An 18,513-nucleotide genomic window follows, 5' to 3' on the forward strand; every position below is an offset into this window, starting at 1 on the left:
CAGCTGTCTGGATCGCTGTGGTGGAGTAAAGTGTATCTTCGGTCTGATCTTTAAGAAAATATGCGGTGTGTTTGAAGGTCTTGCCAGAGAACGTGACCCATAATGCCATCACCTAACTACACCGAGAACGCTAAGACGAAGACCTCGGCCCCCGAGGATGTGGCGCATGCTCTGAAGAGGCAGGGACACGCTTTGTACAGCTTTGGTGAATAAACAGATCTGCTGGTCATTCATTTCCCAAAATTTGTCCTGCATGATATTTTAGTTGCCTTGGTAACATACTGTATCTTATAGGTCACACAGTATTAGGCTGTTTAATATGCTGTTAATGAATTTATTTATTTGGCATAGTTCCCACCAGACATTTTGGCTGTTGATATTTTCATCTGATAGACAACGACATGTCTGGCTAAAAGCTGACGAATACCAGCTAGCGTAAAGCCCGAGTGGCTGTCATGTTTGGAGCAATTCCATCATGTTATCAGGACGCCGTTACCAACACTAATCACTGATTGAGCGGCACATCATTGGCTTGGACCCACTGGACCTGTGTGGTGCACAACATTGAGTCACCAAGGCTAACCCAGCTTTAGCTAACCAGTGGATACTGGAGGGCAAACAGTGGGCACAACATTCCTGCAAGCACTTGGGTTGAAACGCTCTGATGCCTTCAATCTCATTTTTGTGCACTCAAAAACTATTTGATTTTCTGTGCATGGAATGGGCTCATTACTGCCCCTTGTGGCTGCCATGACTATGATTCCCACCAATCGTAGTTGCAGTCGGTGATCTTTGCTCCCCGGCCACAAGGTGGCGGTAATCAGCCCATTATGGTTTGTTACACCTCAAATGATTAGAAAAAGATAACACACTCTTGAATAAACATGACACAGGTGAGATTTATGCTTTATTGGTGATTTCATACAAGAAACTAGAAAACTTTAAGAATGAAGGCTAACTGGTTAACTTCCCCACCTCTGATAAAAAGCAGTGACCAGCAGATTCCTGAAGCTATGACACTTTCTCTATCATGAACCAATCATGTGAATGGACAGTAGCTGCCACATGTGACCAGAGTGCTGTACTTACTGTGTCAGAAGAGTTACGACGAAATTAACAATTAATCAAACATGAATCAAACAATACGCTTTTATTCACTCACAGAATTTATTACGGTTACAGCACATAACAGTCTTATGCTACTCTCATTATAGTAACAATAGTAATAATAACAGCTTTATTAAGAACACAAGACAAAGGTCTGTAGAGTACCACATAAAAATAGGTGATTGTCTATCTACAAAAAATACAAAAATACTATATATATATATATATATATATATAAAAACACAAGGAATACCCAACACTACATTATGTACGTAAGTTCGTATAAAAAGGTATAATTCAATAAACTGCACCCACAAACAGGCTGGAGAGCCCGTGGCCCCACAGTCTCGATTAAAACCTGACTGAGCTCAGTTCAGCTCAGGTTGAGGCTCATTATTAATCTCTTACAACACATGGTATTGTCAATGAAATCCTGCCGAACAGTCTAAATTAATGATGTGCCACAGGGATCTGTTCTTGCTGCCTTCCTATTTACATCATAAATAACATCGGGCTTCACTTGCCAACCATTCCTAAGAGGAAATTTCTTAAAACCCACGTCTGACATCCACCAGTGTTTTCTTTTTTGGAATTTGTTCTTAGGTCAGAACAGAATATATGTGCACTCGAGCACACTTACACACATTTTCTGCTGACGTGTTTGGGCAGAATAATTGGTTATTGTGTTTTCTTCAGTTCTACAGTTGTAGAACGCACTCCTTGAAAAGCGCTGCGGTGCTCATCTGTCCTCTGTTCTGACAATTGTGCTCCTTTAATGCATTGAATTGGTGGTTTGTGGGTACCGGTAGGTCATTAAGGTCATTAAGTACCTGCACTTCAGAACAACTTAAGACTTTTTTAATATGTTAGGAGTGCGGTGCTTCACTCTCTAAAGGCTTTCAGTTTGACAAACCAACAGGCCTGCAGTCTCATGAGCTTTGATGGGAATTGGTGAGGCATTTACAAAAACTGGGATTAACTGGCACACGCTTTCAGTTTACGAGGACAATTGGATTAATCATTATAAGAACACAGATGCCAACAATTCTACACTTCAAGAACACATCATGAATCTGACATGAACTTCTCTTAAGACCTTTCTTTAGAACCAATTTATGAAAAAACTTAGAAAGACATTGGTAAATGAGGCTCAATATTTTTCCAAATCAGTGCTGCAATGTTCGTTTCTATGCAGATGATACAGTTTATATGTTTGTTGTCTGACTCCGAACGAGGCTCTCCATCGTAAGTCTGCCTTTGATGATTTCTAGATATTGTTTTATAATCATACACTTATCTGCAATGCAGATCAGGCTGTACATCTACCCATGTCTTTGACCATCCTTCCATTAAATCAGTTCTGCTGACTCATTTTAGTTTAGTCCAGTTTAGTTTGGACATTTTTCCAATTTTTAAAACTCAAACACACACACAAATTAAGTTAATGTTTTTTTTAGCATTAAAAACAAAAATTAAACAAAAGACAACAACAGGACTGAAAATGTGTCGGCTGAAGTCTTAGCTTATTACAACTACCCTTTTAACATTAATTAACAATAATTCATTTCTGTCAGTTCCCTTTAAATTATACAGAGCAATAAAAGAAAGTAACACATACTAAGTACATTATACCGGCCTATTGTCAACCCAAAACTCCTAAACACATTTCATGTACACCCTGGTGTTCATACTTCAGTTTTATTTTTGTTAATCATCTAAATCTGTTATGTGTATTACACACTTTTATTTCTGTTTCTAACCCATTCCACACATTACCTCCACATACTGGAACACATCTTTGTTTTATATTTGCTTCAAACATACAGTTCCCTCTCAGTTCATACTGACAAATTTTAACAACCTCTGGATACAGTCTGCTAACATGCTATTGTATGCTTTGTACATCGGTATTTTAAAACCTACAAGTTTGCGACATTTGAGTGCCTGTGAATTTATGACTAATTTATTTGTGGGTTTGCAATAATCGGCTCTGTTTATGATTCTGGTCGCTCTCTTCTGAAGCAAGAAAATCAGATTTGTGATTTTATATATATATATATATATATATATATATATATAAGTTTTTCCCCAAACCTTCACACGGTAAGTGATGTATGGAAGTATGAAAGAACGATTTAATATCTGTCATGAATTTAAGTAAGAATATCTTTTGATTTGTTCAATATTGTGATAGACTTTGATATTTTGGTTTTGCTATCATTAATGTGGTTTCCAGCAGAGTTTGTGATCAATGACAACTCCCAAAAATTTGTTCTCATGAACTCTATTTCAATATGTACTATCATAATTTGTACTTGGTTGTTGTATTTTCGATGTCCAAATATTATATATTTAGTTCATTTACATTCATTCACAAGTTGTTAATGTTGAACCATCGTTTGAAAGCATCTGATGCTGTTTCAGCTGTATCCAGAGGCTGCTCAAGGTTTTTACCACAACAAAACAAACTTGCATCTCCAGCAAATATAACAAAATTAAACAAATTGGGACACATTAAAAATATACAATTTTGGACCCAGCACTGACTCTTGTGGGCCCCCACATATATCTCACAAGAAGTCAGATGTATTATTGTTTATTTGCACATATTGATGTCTGTTTTCAAGGCAGTTAACGAGCCATTTATGAAAATACATCGTAATTTGGACTGACTACAGATGGTTGTTCCTGAGACATTTTCAACATTTAACCACAAAAATAAAAATCATCACTGAACATGTTTTAAAATATTTGAATATCAGATTTTACATGTGATTTTACAGTATGATCGTCTCATATGTAATCCTACCCTCATTCTGACTTCAAAATATTTATACCTGCCTTTATTTGAGAATTTACCATATGATAGTGTCGCAAATAATCTACCATTATCCTGATTCAGTGTTTTGTTTACGACATGTTAATTTTCCTGCCCGCTGTAGAAACAGCAGAGGTAACACCAAATTGCTCGGCAGATCAAACCACAGTGCAGACAGAAACACCAAACAGTTGTCACAGTAGTTCAGCACTGATTGATTGCATATTGCATTGCTTATCAGATTCCCCCCATACCGAAACAACAGCACACCCATTATGGCCATGATGGTGCGACATGCCCTCTGCTTTGATTGGTCTACACGTTCCCTGTTCCCACCCACTTCCCCCGGCCCTGGACGCTTGAGAGTGTAGAGAACCCAAATGCTAGAAAAACAGATAACAATTAAAACAAAAACCATAATGCAGAAATACAAGATCTTGTTGAACTGATAGCTACCTGTGTAAGATGCAGCCATATATCCGAAGCTCAGTAACCAAACACATCCAATGCTGATGTTTCTGATCCTGACCCCACCCGCCTGTCTCAGTTCCAGGTAGGTGATGGGGTGAACAACAGCCATGTAGCGCTCCACACAGGCTAGGAGATGAAACAGAGCCTTTCCGAAAGACATGATATTCAAGACGTTGATCCCAACTAGAAAAACATCGAGCAGATCGATGAAGCCGCCATAAAAATAGATGATGGACCCCAGAAATTCATTCAGCTGCATGATGATGGAGTGATACGTTATGACGTCAGAGTGACTTGTAGCCTTGGAAACAGAGCATGGTTTTCTCCATTGCTGGTAGCCCAGGTACAGAACGAACATGAGGACAGGGAGCAGGAGGATGTAGGTGATGGAGAAAGCAGAAAGCATGTAGATGCTTGATTTGGAATCAAAGCATTTTAAAAGAGGATGACGGGAGGAGGAAGCATTGACTGACATGTTTATGTACATGGAGGTCTGAAGAAGAGGAGAGGCAAGACAAAAGGGGGAGTTGAAGAGATAAAGTGAGACAGAATGTTAAAACCAAATGGAGACAGAAAACAAATTAACTCGCTAGTAAAAGGTTGTTCAGCTATTATCAAAAGAGTAGATTGAGTTTGATCAGAAATTTTTAAAAACGTTTTACAGTAGAGATTCAAGGCAAGATGGTTTCCTCTCAGTGTCTCAGTCAGTGGTGTAGTGGAGGGTATACACAGGTATATGGGGTATTCCTTCCTCTTCTGGCTGTTTACAGTATAACTGCCTATCAGCCAAAAAGCCAATCTATAGGAAAGTAAACCTACTTCCTCCTTGGTAACGTTCACGTCTACCTTATAGACACATATTCTTAGATACTGCATTGACTGAGTCAGCCTCTTGCAGCAATACATCAGCAGCGCCGCCCTATTGGAGAAGCAAGACTTGTCTGTAACCAAATGCAAGTAAACTAATAAACTGGTGGCAGAAAGGGACAGTGTGAGCCTCAAATAAAACGTAAAAGGCACTGTGATGTTTATATTTCTCAACTGATGCAATGAGTAGTAGGCGTAGATTACAGCATAGGCTTTGCATCGATGCCGTAGGTACAGCATTGATCTAATACAGAAGTATAAATCCCTCTTGATTCATTGTCATGTAGAATTGTAAAAACTCACGTAAATCAAACATAAATTTATGTTTGATGCTTATTTTCCATACTTGTGGTAACGTCCCTATATAAATGTAATTTAAAGCATTCTAACTAGCCAACGCTCTCTGTGTAGCAACTCCTTCATTTTAACAGAATATAGTAATTTTCACCACTGCTCATTTATGAAAGGCCACCACAAAGAAACATGTTCTTTGAATGTAATATACTGTTTTTTAGAGTGGTTCCCATCTACAGCCAGACACAAGGAAAAAAAATTCATGCCAGACAAACGTGAGTTTTTACAGTTCCTCATGACAATAAATTATTTTCCATCAGGTAAATAACTCAGTTCATTGAAGTTTGATGTTGTGTTCACACCAAACGCAATGTGAATTTGCCATGCATCACTTGCGCAAGTTTGAAGGCTAGAATATTTGGTATTGACTCGCTTCCTACTGGCTAATAATTCATGTCATACACAGGTGAGATTGCGTGTATGCCAGAGCCCACAAGACACAAATTTTTGTGAAAGAGGAGGGGCTTCGTCAACATGCTAACATGCTAAACTAAGAGACTGATGTTTTCACAATTTTCAAACAAGCTCCTTTTTATTGCTGTTTCTATAAAAGTAATATGTGTTGTTGTACAGCTAGGGTTAGCCACAGACCAACACGATCAGCTTCTTCTTAAGTTTTCCAATGGATGAACTTCCACTGGTTCGGAGAATCTCAATGCTAATTGGGTATCGTGGTACAACTCAGTTGCTGAAGATCAGTTTTATTTCCAACTCTCGTGAATAAGCCTAACACATAATTGCACTACTCGCATCATGTGTGCCGCCTAATTTGTGTCATTCACGTCATATCTATGGCGCTGCCTGGCAGGAATTTGCGTCTAATCACATCTTTGATTTGACTTTACTGAAATTCACTCGCACAAATTGTTTTATTTGTGCCCGGTGTGAACACAACATAACACACACTCCTCTACTGAGCATCCAGTAGTGATTATAGCCTAAATATCTACATTATAATTAACTGTAGACAAAACATTTTTTCTCTACTGCATGTAGATCATGAGCCCAAGAATATAAAAACAACTCATTGCAATCGGTGGAGAAAAATTAACATTACAGTTTTTTTGTTCAAGAAAAACCACAGCTGTCCTGTTCACAGGTGAGAATTGCCTCTCCAGTATGGCAGTGCTGTTGATGCCTGATCCAGTGGTAAACGAGGCATTTATGTTTCTATATCTATGATCGACCTAATAATACGTCCGTATTGTCAACTACCACTGCACTGCTGGTCTCAGTGATCAAAGTTCACTAACAAATCTGGTCAATCACACAATCTACTTTTATGTCTCCTATGATTAAACTGATTTAGATGCAGTGGTTTATAACAAATCTTTGGTTTCTGCCTCTTCATGTTCATGGTAAATCTGACTACGTTTTGTGAAAGCTGGCAAGTTTGAATTTATGATTTTTCAAGGGATACCAGTTTAAAAAACTAAAGTTCAAGATTTTGAGACATGACATGCACAATAATGTTGGAGAACATATACGCACAACTGTGGCATGACTTTGCAATGCACAAGTTATCGGTAATATTAATTCATAAAACTCATCCTGGAAATATTGTTACCAATTTCTTAAGAATCAACATGACTTTGTGATGAATTCAATTTATTTAATTTAAATAATATCAATTTAAAAAATTACCTCAGAAATTGTTTACCACAAATAATTAGGTCACAGAATACCATTAGTCTGCTCAACAGTAAATGCACTTTATCAAATGTAAATCTCTTAAGAATTTAATATTTAACTAATGCTTTTGTTTTTTAAAGAATGCCCACCTCAGCAGAGTTTCTTTCTGATCGTCGTCCTCTTGTGTCTCCAAACTCTCTGACTGCTGTTCACTGAAATCTGATCCAAATGTATCTTAACAAACACCTGTGATTAAGGTGTGTGTGTGTGTGAGGAGCAGGTGAGAGCAGGACTGTGTTTGCAATTCATATTTCATGAGACTTTTTACGGTAAATTACAACAGGCAAATTTATTCTTTGCATCATTGTGTAACTGACAGGTCAGCTCTTAGAAACAGCAGCAGAACTATTTGAATACCATGCCAATTATCTGTGCATCACTTTATCATCTGTGTAGAGATCTGTACAGCGAGGACACAGTCAAACACAGTTAAGTATTCTGACATTTATTTATACGTTTAAATACAGTGATGTCATACATCAATGCAAAACTATCACAAAACTACATTATAATATAATAAAAGATACATTATACTACAGCTTCACTGATTAGTGCAAGTTCATAACTTTAAAGATCTCAAACTTTCCTTAACACTAAAATTAATTTTTAAAATTATGAATAAAAGTCTTTGAAAACAGTCAACAGCTGTATTTACATCAGTGCCAGCAATGTCACAATCGTTAACTATGGTTCATTAAGTCAAAACATTAAAAACATTTGGCAAGATTCAAATGACTCCTGAACAAACAGGTGTGTATTTAAATCATTTCCCATCATTTAGCAAATATTAGCATGCTAACATGCCAAATGTTGCTGGTACTTATGATGCTCCATTACCATCAGTAATGGAGTAATGGAGAACAACAGCCAGGTAGCGCTCCACACAGGTTAAGATCTGAAAAAAAGCCTGTCCGAGTGAGCAGCCTGACAAGACATTAGATCCCACATCCATCATCTCTGGAAGGTGGATGTGGCCGCCACAAAAGAAGAAGATTAACCCCAAGAATTCACCCAGCTGCATGACGATGGAGTGATAAGTGAGGAGATCACAGTGACTTGTTGCAGTCGTGGAAATGGAGCATTGCTTCCTCCATTGTTGGTACCCCAGGTAGAGGACAAGGAAGGACACGGCGAGGAGGAGGATGTAGGTGATGGAGAGAGTGGAGAAGATGTAGATGTTCATCTTGGACCTGAAACATGTGTTCGTGAGAGGATGAAGGGAGGAGTTGGAAGGGAGGTCAAGAGGAGGAGGGGGGATATCAGCAAAGACAGAAGAGCTGAGTGACATGTTTACACAGACTGAGGCCTGGAGAAGAGAAGAAGAGGCAGAGAGAACAGAGTGGGGAGATGAAGAGATACAGAATGTTAAAATCCAATGGAGACAGACTGTGCATTCCAACACCCAAACTACCATACCAGGAAGCATGCCAGAAAAAGATTTAGTGTGTCCCGATACATGGTCTATCATATGGTATGCTATAAATACCAGGATGTCCTACTACATCTGGTCTGATTTTGCAGTCTGTAAGCCAGCAAGCTTTTCTGGTTATTCTGACCCACAGTCCTCGGCAGAGTGGACCATCGAGACACAAACAGATGATGGCTGACTGACGGCTGTCAGAAGTAGCAATAACGGATAACAGCACATTCAAGTAACTTATGACCAGTCGAACAGTAATAATAGGAATATTAATTACGTCAACAAAATAATCATAAATATAACCAACAACAAAAGGACAGAACTATAAAAATAACACTGACAGAACTGCAGATGTAATTTCACTGTCACACATATAATCTGTTAGACTCTACAATCTGTGCAGTTATAACTTTAAAGTTAAACTACATACACCACAAAGTAACAAAAACAAAGCTCTTGATCTCCACCTCTGACAAACTTGGTAAGTGGCGTTTGTTTTATCTCCAAGGTAACGGATATAAAAGCAAGACGGTCAAAGTTCAGGGCGTCACATGACACAGTAGTATGCTTCCTTGTGTGCCCACTGCATGCAACAGTATGTACTTTTTAAGGACAGCTACAGTACCTACAACAAGTAAAAAGAAAAGGTATGTGATTCAGAACACACCCAGAATCTCCCACTCCTCTTTTGCTTCAGGGATGGCCCCCTGTCTGTCTAAGCACCTGCCTCCACCTTGTCCTGTTCATCTATTGAGCTGCATGGAGGACATCAGTCTGGGTGAGACATGTTTAACTCAACCACAGAGACAAATCAATGCACGTCCAACACAGGTGATTTATCTTAAAGAGCGTCCACGTCTGCTGCTCCCTGAGGGTTCAAACATGGACTGGAAGAACCATGGTTACATCTGTAACCTTCTTATTTGTACCCACAAAACATTAATTTGTCTTCAGTCTATATTTATGCTTTACAACAGACCGTATCATCTTTAATGAAAGCGGACATGTTTGCCAAGATTTCTCATGGTACTGGTAGTCTGTGACTGTGGCTGAATTAACAAAAAATATTTTTCATGGTAGAGCTTAAACAGTGATCAAAGAAGCAATTCTTCATTTAAATTAACTTGTATTATCGTCTTGTATTATTTTCCCAAGTCTTACTAATTTATAGAATATGAAAATACAAACAGAGACTGAATATGTATGTAAACATCACTTAATAAAATAACATCAGTCAACAGTAAACACAAATTGATAACTTGATCCAAAACCCTGAATAACTAAATATTGAACTAATCTGTTAATAATTTTAAAGAAAACCCACCTATGCAGAGTTTGTTTCTGATCATCCTTCTCCTGCGTCTCCAAACTTTCTGACTGCTGTTTACTGAAATCTGATCCACATATATGTTAATATCTGTGATTAAGGTGTGTGAGGAGCAGGACTGTGTTTGATTTTGCAATTCATATTTGATGATACTTTTCACGGTAAATTACCAAAGGCAAATTCATTCTTCGTATCATTGTGTCACTCAGAGGTCATATCACAGAGACAGCAGCTGCAGTATTTGAATACCAAGCCAATCAGCTCTGCATCAGTTTGCCATCTGTGCTGCATGATCTTTATTGAGATCTATATCAACATTGTACAACTAAAACAATCAAACACACAGAATTAATCATTATGACATTTATTCCTTTGTTAAAATAATATTATACATGATTAGACTACATTAAAGTGTAATTTGAGATTAGAACATTATACTACAACTTTACTGATGCACACACAAGTTCAAAAGGTTTGACATTTAAAGTTCTCAGAAAAACAAAAATAAAAACACAAAATGCAAATAACAGTCTAAGGAGAACTGTAATCAACAGCTGATTTTACATTGGTGCCAATAATGTAACAATCTTTACTACGGTTCATTATGTCAGAACATTAAAGTTAACATTTGACAAGATTCAAATGACTCATAAACAAAGAGGTGTGTATTCAAATCAAATCCTGTCATTAAGACCAGCACACCTGTCTGTGTGTATTTTCATGGCTGAGTTTAAATCACACCAGTGACTCCAGTTTGGATCATATTTCCCCACAGATGTTCTCACAAGAACACAAAATACAATCATTTCAATGACCTCATTTGTCTGATAACAGCTGCAGAGTGAAGAGAGTTAAGTTTACAGATATTTAATGTCATTAAACAAACACATTTAGTTGGACTTTACATCTAATGGTGCCACACATGTCTCAGTAGCTGAGGCTTTATCCTGCAGTGTAACTCTTGAGACGACATCTTGCCCCCACCTTACAAGATTACAAGAATTACAAGAATTCCTATGTACCCAGTCTGTGTGCAGGTGTACAAATGGAAATAAACTTGGCTTGGCTTGGCTTGGCTTGGCGTATCGTATCGTATCGTATCGTATCGCATCGCATCGTATTGTATCGTATATATGGTTTCGCTCCAAGTATTTTGGCTTATAACCCAATCCCTGCAAAACTCGTCAAATTCTAATCAGTCTTATCCATATGTTAAATCTGTGCTATCTAGCAAATGTTAGCATGCTAACTTGCCAAATATTGCTGGTACTGATGAAGCTCCATAAAGAACTAATACCATTAGTAATGGAGTACCGCAGGGGTCTATTCTTGGTCATTGTACATAAAATACATTATTCTTCAAATCGGTGCTTTAACATATGTTTTTATACAGACAACACCATTTTCTATGTCTATGACTCCATTCCTAACTAGTATGTGGTATTCTCTACATCTACCTGTGGCTCTTACTATTTAACAATTAAAACTTTTAATTGTACCCATGTTACGCTTGCTCACTCAGACACATACTTGACAGCAGAAGTCTTTTAAGATTCAGATTCAACATTGAACCATGACATTTAAAACAATCGTTGGAATTACTTCAAAATATTTAAACCTGCCTTTATTTGAGAATTTACTTTAAGATAGTAGCACAAATAATCTACCCTCATCCTGATTCAGTGTTTTATTTACAACATTTTAATTTTCCTGCCCGGTATAGAAACAGCAGAGGTAACACCAAACTGCTCGGCACATTATGGACGTAATCAACAAACACACATTACTTAGCTCAGATGAATTGTACATCACATTCAGATTCCCCACCAACCTAAACAACACTCCCACCATGATGGTTTGGAAAGCTCTCTGTTTTGATTGGTGAACCCCCACCCACCTCAACTGTACTTTTTTTTTGTGCAAATCAGCAAATATTAGCATGCTAACACGCTAAAGGGTTCTGGTACTGATGTTGCTGAATTAAGAACTCTTAGCATCTGTTATGGTGTGCCACTAGAGTCTAGTCTTGGTCTCTTAATATTTACATTGTACAAAAATGTCATTATTCTTCCAAGTCAGTGTATCAACATGGATTTTAATGCAGATGGATCCATTGGAATTTTGTTGAAATGTTGTAACTCTGCTTTTTCTTGAGAATGCACAGTGTGATAGTTGTACATATAATCTTCCCATCATCCTGATTCAGTGTTTTGTTTACGACATGTTAATTTTCCCGCCCGGTATAGAAACAGCAGGGGTAACATTAAAGTGCTCGGCAGATTGAACCAGATTATGGTCATAATCAGCAAACAAGTGTCATTAACCACAGATGATTTGTACATCGCACTGGCAATCCCAATCCCCACCACACTAAACAGTAACACTCCCATTATGGCCATGATGATTTTGAAAGCTCTCTGCTTTGATTGGTCAACCCGCTCCCTGTTCCCTCCCACTTCCCCCGGCCCTGGACGCTTGAGAGTAAAAATAACTGCAATGCTGCAGAAACAAACGACAATTGAGAAGAGGAGCACACCACAATAAAATGTGATGGATGTGGTCTCAGCACTGTATAGATGAGATACAGCCATCCCTATGAAACACTGCAGCCAAACACATCCAATGGTGATGTTCCTGATCCTGATCCCACGTGCCTGTTTCAGTCCCAGATAGATGATGGGGTGAACAACAGCCAGGTAGCGCTCCACACAGGTTAAGATCTGAAAACAACTCTGTCCAAGTGAGCAGCCTGACAAGATGCCGAATCCCACATCCATCATCTCTGGAAGGTGGATGTAGCCTCCACAAAAGAAGAAGATTAACCCAAAGAATTCACCCAGCTGCGTGATGATGGTGTGATAAGTGAGGAGATCACAGTGACTTGTTGCTGTTGCGGTAGAGCGTTGCTTCCTCCATTGTTGGTAACCCATGTAGAGGACGAGGATGAAGATGGTGAGGGGGAGGATGTGGGTGACGACGAGAGCGAGGAAGATGTAGATGTTCATCTTGGACCTGAAACACGTGCTCATGAGAGGATGGAGGGAGGAGTTGGAAGGGAGGTCAGGAGGAGGAGGGGGGATATCAGCAAAGACAGAAGAGCTGACTGACATGTTTATACAGACTGAGGCTTGAAGAAGAGGCAGAGAGAACAGAGGGAGGAGATGAAGAGAGACAGAATGTTAAAATCTTAGCATCCTGCCTCTTCACACCACCCTACAGTCCCGTTAATCTACTAAACTGCACAGAGGACATCAGTCTGAACGAGACACTTTCTACTCAATCAGAGAGACAAATCGATGCATGAACACCACAGGTGATTTATCTTAAAGAGCGTCCACGTCTGCTGCCTCTGTGGGGCTCATACATAGACTGGAAGAACCATGGTTACATATGTAACCTTCTGATTTGTACCCACAAAATTTTTAATTGCACTGTAATTTTTAATTGACCCCAGGAAGAATAGTCACTACTGAGGCAGTGACTAATGGGGATCTACAATAAACAATAAACAATAAACAATCTATTGAGCTGCGTAGAGGACATCAGTCTGGGTGAAACATGTTTAACTCAACCACAGAGACAAATCAATGCACAGCCAACACAGGTGATTTATCTTAAAGAGCGTCCACGTCTGCTGCTCCTCGAGGGTTCAAACATGGACTGGAAGAACCATGGTTACATCTGTAACCTTCTGATTTGTACCCACAAAACATTAATTTGTCTTCAGTCTATCCTGACTGTTCAATCTATATTTATTCTTTACAACAGACTGTATCATGTTTAATGGCAGCAGACATGTTTACTTTTTTAATTGTACGGTTACTCTGCATTTTTTAGAACGAGAGGCTGAATTAACAAAAGTTATTTCATGGTAGATCTTAAACAGTCATCAGAGAAGCAATTTCACGAAGTTCTAAAATGAATTCTGAATGTAAATTCACTTGTATTAATGATTTCCCAAGTCATACTAATTTAGCAAATATAATATGAAAAATGAATACAAAGACTGAATATGCATTTGAATGTGAGAACATCACAGCACAAGTTTAGAGTATCTTTACAACAGGTTATTAACACTGAATATTTATATCTTGGAAATTAAGTTTACCACAAATAATTAGATTTATAAATAAATATCTGTCTGCTCAACAGTGAATACACATTCTTACCAAAATCCAAAACCCTAAATAACTAAATATTGAACTAATCTGTTAATAATTTTAAAGAATACCCACCTCAGCAGAGCTTGTTTCTGATTGTTCTTCTCCTGCGTCTCCAAACTCTCGACTGCTGTTCACTGAAATCTGATCCACATATATGTTAATATCTGTGATTAAGGTGTGTGAGGAGCAGGACTGTGTTTGATTTTGCAATTCATATTTAATGATACTTTTTACAGTAAATTACCAAAGGCAAATTTATGTCTCACATCATTGTGTCACTCAGAGGTCAGATCACAGAGACAGCAGCTGCAGTATTTGAATACCAAGCCAATCAGCTCTGCATCAGTTTGTCATCTGTGCTGCATGATCTCTATAGACATCTGTAAAATGAAAACACAGTCAAACTCCAATAGAAAGCATTTATTCTATTGTTTAAATACAGAGATGTCATACATCAATATACCACGATAATACCTAACTAAAAGATGGGTTCACAACTGTAACTGAAACACCTTCCTAAACACTAAAATGAATTTACATAATGCAGATAACAGTCATCAACAGCTGATTTCACATTGGTGCTAATAATGTAGCAATCATTAACAATGGTTCATTTCATCAGTCCACTAATAAGACCATTTGACAAGATTCAAATGTCCTCTGTACAGAGAGGTGTGTATTCAGATCCAATTCTGTCATTTAGCCCAGCACACCTGCCTGTCTGTTTGTACATGGTTGTGTTGTAACCACAGCAGTGACTCAAGTTTTGGGATCATATTTCCCAACAGAGTTTGAACACAAGGTCCAAATATTAAGTTGTCCGAACAATCTAAGATGCAGTTGGTCTGATAATCAATGCAGAGAGGGATGAGTTAACATTCCAGATCTTTAACTTTATTTAACATAACACAGGGGTCGCCAGCTGGAGCGATTAGTGAGGAAAACCGGTCTGGTCGTGCATCAGCAAATGTATCTTGACCATCTCACTTCCTACAAATCTGCCATCAACACAGCCAAGTCCACCTACTATTCCCATATCATTAACTCTGCTGACAGCAACACCCAGATTTTATTTTCAACTGTCAACAAACTCCTCAAACCAGCTGAAACCCCCCCTCACCTCATCTCCACCTCACAGTGTCAAGAGTTTCTGGACTTTTTCAACTCAAAAATTGTCAACATCCACCAACAACTGACTACTCCCGCACCAACGCAAGCCACCTACCCCCAGTGGATCACCCTGGATCCTCCACCCTCCAACACTCTGTCCACATTTCAACTCCCATCTGCTCAATGTATTAATAGGCTCATCAAGGCATCAAAGAACTCTACCTGCCCACTTGATCCTCTCCCCACTGCCTTAATTAAAGCCTGTCTGCCAACAGTCTCACCCATTATAACATCCATAGTTCACTCCTCCCTTTCCACTGCTACTGTTCCACCATGACTGAAGACTGCTTCCATCACTCCCGTTCTTAAAAAACCTGGTTCTGATCCCAATGACCATAATAACTATCGGCCCATTTCCACCCTCCAACCTCCCATTCATCTGTAAGATCCTAGAAAAGGCAGTAGCAACCCACCTCCAGAACCACCTGCACAATAATAGTCTTTTTGAACCATTTCAGTCCGGTTTCTGCCCAAACGCAGCAGATTCTGGCCTTCTCACCATCCTCATTCATTCAATTCTTTGGAATTAATTTTCACTGTTATGCTGATGACACACAACTTTACATCTCCACTAAACCAAGCACCGCCCCCCCCCCCGCTCTCACTGACTGTCTCCAGGCCATCAACGTCTGGATGACAAGCGAAAGCGAAGTCCTTCTCGTCGGCACAAGGTCCACACTCTTCAACACTCATCCCTTCAATATTTCCATCGACGGTCACCCGGTCCATATCTCCTCCCAAGTCAAAAGCCTTGGTGTCATATTGGACAATGCTCTTTCTTTTTCCCCCCACATCAGTAACATTACCCGTACTGCCTTCATGCACTTACGTAACATCTCCAGACTAAGTCCATCTCTCATCCAACACAACACCCAAGTCCTGGTCCACGCACTTGTCACTTCACATATCGATTACTGCAACTCAATCCTCACTGGTCTCCCCAACAAACTTCTCCATCGTCTCCAAGTCATCCAGAACTCTGCCGCCAGAATCATCACCCATACCAAATCCACCGACCACATCACCCCCATCTTCATTCAGCTCCACTGGCTACCTGTCCATCAGTGAATCCAATTTAAAGTCCTTCTCCTCACATTCAAAGCTCTCCATAACCTGGTCCCCCAATACCTGTCAGACCTTCTCCACCCTTACACCCCCACCCGTGCTCTACGCTCCTCCTCAGCTGCTCTTCTGTCTGTCCCTAATTTCAAACTGACCACTATGGGTGGCAGAGCCTTCAGCTGCTCTGCACCCAGACTCTGGAACTCTCTGCCCCCCCATATCTATCAGATTGACTCCATTGGACAATTTAAATCACAGCTTAAAACCCATCTGTTCAGACGTGCCTATCCGGTTTAATTTTCTGTCATGTATTTTATCTATTCTTAATGTTGTATTATTGGTATTTTTGTATGTTTTTATTGTAAGGTGTCCTTGGGTGCTCAGAAAGGCGCAAACAAATAAAATTTATTATTATTATTATTATTATAATTGTTTAGCTTGACTTTTACTCACACGTCTCACTAGTTCACGTTGTAACATGTGTCATGTGCCTCGGCTAGTTGGTCAACGACTTTGGTTCAGACTGAAATAACTTGTTTTAAAGGACTGTCATGAAATTCCAAAATATTTTTATTTGTCCAGGACTTTCATTCAAAAACCATAGTTGCACAACTCATCAGTCACAGCTGTACTTTTTCTTTTGTGCTAATCAGCAAAAATTAGCATACTAACAAGCTAAATGTTAATGGTGTGGTGCTAAATTAAGAACTTATACCATCAGAAATGGAGTACCACAGGGGTCTGTTGTGGGTCATTTACTGTTTATTTTGTTCATAAGACATTACTCGTCCAAGTCAGTGCTATAAAATACGTTTTTATGCAGATGACACCAATTTATATGTCTATGGTTACACTCCAAACTAGTATATGGTATAGAGCCTTTTTATGTTTGTAAACAGCGATGACATATTTTGTTGGCGGGGCTGATCTGGTGGCATAAAGGGACAGTAGTGGTGTCAGCTTGAGCGCCAAATAAAACATAAAAAGTACTATAAGGTTTATATTTCTCAACCGATTGCAATGAGTTGTTTTTATATCCATGGGTTTATGATCTATGTGTAGTAGGGAAAGAAAAAGTTTTGTGTCCAGTTAAATATAATCTCAATATTTAGGCTACCATCACTGTTGGACGCTCAGTAGAGGAGTGTGTGTTAGTTTAGTGGATTGTGAAGATACCTCCCCTATTAAATACCAACAATCATACACCAAAAGAAAATGATAAAAACGAAGATGACATCATTGAATAAGAGTTCCAGACTGAGAGGTATTACAAAATTGTACAATTTACAGCAACAACAACTAATAAATTATGGCTGACATGAACTGAATTATTTACGTGGTGAAAGATAATTCATCATCTTAAGGAATTGTAAAAACTCAGGTTTGTCAAGCATGGATTTAATTATTGTCCTCAATTAAATAGCTGTGGAGACATTTCCATATAGTACAATTTAATGTGTCAGTACTCACTCTTACCATCAGTAAGACGTCAGGGGTCTATTCTTGGCCATTTACTATTTACATTACACATACATGACATTATTTTTCCAAATCAATCAATCAGTCAATCGGTCAATCAATCAATTTTATTTATAAAGTCCGGTGTCACAAATCACAATTTGCCTCACAGGGCTTTACAGCATGCGACATCCCTCTGTCCTTTAACGGGGAACAAAATGGTAGAAACCTCAGGAAGAGCAACTGAGGAGGGATCCCTCTTCCAGGACGGACAGACGTGCAATAGATGTCGTACAGTGCTGCAGCATACATTATGCATCCATTTTATACATCCATGGGTCCATTCTACACTTGTATGTGTTGTTCTCCACATCTACCAGTGGCTGTCACGATTCTTTCACTAAAACTTCAAGATTTCAAGATATAAATTAAATATTGAACCAGGAAATATAAAACAATATTGGAATTCTGTTTAAATATTTAGACTTTGCTTTTATTAATTTTTTTTAAAGTATGTATGTTGGATTTACAAGTGATTACACACCCATCCTCATACAAATACCTGGCAGCAGATAGTCATTTAAGTTAGTGAATTATTATTATA

The sequence above is a fragment of the Epinephelus fuscoguttatus genome, linkage group LG23 (genome assembly GCF_011397635.1).
Source record: "Epinephelus fuscoguttatus linkage group LG23, E.fuscoguttatus.final_Chr_v1".
Lineage (NCBI taxonomy): Eukaryota > Metazoa > Chordata > Actinopteri > Perciformes > Serranidae > Epinephelus > Epinephelus fuscoguttatus.